The 3260-nt window shown below is 45.0% G+C and overlaps 1 protein-coding gene across 1 annotated transcript in view; it reads right to left on the bottom strand.

Moving 5' to 3' along the window:
* STARD4 (StAR related lipid transfer domain containing 4) overlaps positions 1–343 on the bottom strand; it is an 8095-nt gene extending 7752 nt beyond the window's left edge. The window contains exon 1 of the mRNA XM_021381063.1: positions 9–343. The gene's annotated coding sequence lies outside the window, so the exon portion shown is untranslated. The remainder of the gene's footprint in view (positions 1–8) is intronic.

Raw genomic sequence — 3260 nt, 5'->3', positions numbered from 1 at the left:
CGGCTCACCCGCCGCTACGCTCCGCTCCGCAGCACTCTCGCGCCCAACTCCGGCAGGAGGCCCAGCGACCCCGCACCGCGGCCCAATCGGCCGATGCCGGCAGCCAATGAGAGCGCAGCTGGCTTCTGGCGCGCCCAATGGCGGCGCTGCCCGCCTCGGCAGAGGGCGCGGCTCGGGGCGGGGAGGGAAGAGAGCGAGGGAACGTGGCCGGCTCAGTCCCCGCCCACCGTGCCCACCTCCTGGTATCGCGCGATGTGCCACGGGGGCGCCATCACCAGCTGGAGGCCGCAGAACGTCTTGCCGTTGGCTGCCGCGGGGCAGGCACGCGTTCTGATTGGGTGGAGGAGAGGCGTCTTCCTCTGGTTAAAAACCATTCCCTAACCCCCACCTGCCTCTCCCTTAACATAGCTCTGTGCCGTTCCCTCAGGCCCTGTCACTGTCACCAGAGAGCAGAGCTCAGTAATGCCCCTCCGCTCCCTGTGAGGAGCTGCAGCCGCTATGAGGCCTCCCCTCAGTTCCTCAGCTCTGGGCTTAACAGACCCAGGGACCTCAGCCACTCCTTATGCATCTTCCTGTCCAGACCCTTCACCACAGATGCTCTGTTCAGTTCCTTGAAGCTGAGCTTGTCCTAGAATACCTGGTGCTTCATCCCATAATAATAGTACAGGGACTATGAGGCTAGCTCCTGGTGTTCAATGTCAGCCAAACGGTACATAACACTGGTTACCTCCAGAGGTGCTCCTTTGTGAAACAAGTGACACAAAGAAACAAGCATGTTGTAGCCAGCTTCTGAGTCTGACCCAACATCTTGCAGGCGTGTTAGAGGCAACAAAATGAGTGTGGTTTGCCAAATTGACCAAATTCTGCTTCTGTGACAAAGTATATGGAGCTGCTCATATTTGATGTGCTTACTCCTATCTGGCACTCAGTGAGCTAGCTCCTGCTCAGAATAAGGAGGAAATACTTTGTTAGATCAAACCCAAACTCCATCTGCTGGAAGAAAAAGAGCAGCAGACACGTATTTGCCTCATTAAAGCTACTCTGGCCAATGTTTATGTCTTAACTTTAAACATCTCTGAACTGACTGTTGCCCCTTTCAGTTAAAAAATAAATAGGCTGCACTTAACAGACACTTTTGAAAAGGTGGGATTTTCCCCCCTTTTTTTTCTGATTCATTAGGAGCTTTCTGCTTCATGCAAGCATTGACTAAGACTTGCATAATTAGAGGTGTCAGAGAATTTGTACACAGAAGTCTGAAAGTAATGAAGTCTGCCTCTCTCTGTTTTGGGCACCTGTCTCCTCTTTGACTGATGAGTAGGCAAAGGGAGCTATACAACTTTTTGAGAAGGAAAATGTAACTGAATAACAGTATTTCTTAATCATAAAATAGTAGAATTCTTTCAGTTGGAAGGGACCTTTAAAGGTAATGTATTCCAGCTCCCCTGCAGTGAACACAGATATCCATAGCTAGATCAGGTTACTCGGAGCCTGATTCAGTCTGGCATAGAATGTCTCCAGGGACAGGGTTTCCACCACATCTCTGTTCCAGCCTTACCACCCTCACTGTAAAAGACTTTTTTCTTATATCCAACCTAATCTCCTGCCTTTGAGTTTGAAACCATTTCCCCTTGTCCTATCGCCACAGACCTGCTAAAAAGTCTGTCCCCTTCTTTCTTGTAGCTCACTATTAGATACTGAAAGTTCACAATCAGATCACCTCAGAGCCTTCTCTTCTTCAGGCTGAACAGCCCCAGCTGTCTTAGTCTGTCCTCATAGGAGAGGTATTCCATCCCTTAGATCATTTTTGTGGCCCTTCTCTGAACACAGTCCAACAGGTCCGTGTCTCTCCTGTACCAAGGACTCCACATCTCAACAAGCAATACTTTGTTTTGTTGTACAATTCTGTCTAACATATAGAGTTGTACAGATGATTTGTTATTTTCTTTTGTTTTCTTTCAGACTAGTTGTTTGTGTAGGATATTAAAGAGTGCCATGACTGGACGATTTATGTATTTATCTGTTCCTACAGAAGTGCTCAATTTGGTCATGAATGCTGTGTTTTCCGTTAATCTGTCTGACTACTCAGTTTTCCTGAGCTGGTTATTGTGTTCAGTGTTAATTAAAACATTAGACTTGAACCTAGAAATGCTTGTTGGTATAAAATGATCTCATTAATTTCAGGCAATGAAAGCTCCTTACAACTGCAAGTATGGTTCAGAACCTTGGTGATGTTTCTGATGTGCTGCTTTTGGCTGTGAAAAGTAAAAAACACTCTACATCTATCAAAGTTTTGAAGGCTTGGGACTTTATAAAGGCACCAAGTTGTGGTAGGATTCAGACTTTTTAGATTCAGCTTGTGTTTTGCACAAAACACACAGATTCTATAGCCCTTTAAAATTATTCTTACTGCAGACACATAGAATCACAGAATCACAAAATCACAGCTTGGCTGAGGCTGGCAGGAACCTGTGGGCTCAACTCCAGCTCAGACAGGGGCACCCAGAGCAGGGTGCCCACGCCCACATCCAGGTGGTATTTGAACCACCTATGACCTTGTGGAGGAGACTACACAACCTCACTGGACAGCCCACGTGGTACAGAAGTGCTTCTTGATGTTCACAGGGAATGGTTTATGTGCATTTAATTAAGCACAGTATTTTTTTTCTTGAAATTGACTACCATGTCATTCAAAATTATATGGACCCAAAAGTTTCTTTCTAAATAATATATCATCAAATGGATTTTATTCGTAGCCAGTCCTGATGTTTCTAGCCAAACTAGCATAGCATTTCATCTCACAGGAACACTAATGTCTGACTCACTTGGAACGTCAGCAAGTGAAACCTTGACTCCTAAGAGTTTGTTTCTTGCCGAAAACATGCACAAATTTTATGCAAGCACTAAATGTCACACAAGCTACTAAATCCAATTCACTTTAATACAGGATGGACAAAAAGGTTTTTTTCCATAGAAATGTTTGAAAGCATGAAGAAAACAAAACTTGATTTTGGTGTTAGACAAGTACATCAATCAGTGGAGCTGTTCCAAATATCCAGACAGCTAATAATTCCTGCAATACTGTCAAAAAATAACACTCAACAAATGACTTCTGTAGAAAACCTCTAATATTCTTCATGTCTGATCTTCAGACAGTCATTTAAATTCTTCTTTGTGTGTATTCAGGCAAATTTACATTGTGCTGCTCTTCTGTCAGACAGTGATGGAAAGGAAATATTTGTTTATTTTGTGCTGGCCCACAC

This window comes from Numida meleagris, chromosome Z (assembly GCF_002078875.1).
Source record: "Numida meleagris isolate 19003 breed g44 Domestic line chromosome Z, NumMel1.0, whole genome shotgun sequence".
In the NCBI taxonomy this organism is placed as follows: domain Eukaryota; kingdom Metazoa; phylum Chordata; class Aves; order Galliformes; family Numididae; genus Numida; species Numida meleagris.
This window is presented reverse-complemented; position numbering and strand designations above follow the sequence as displayed.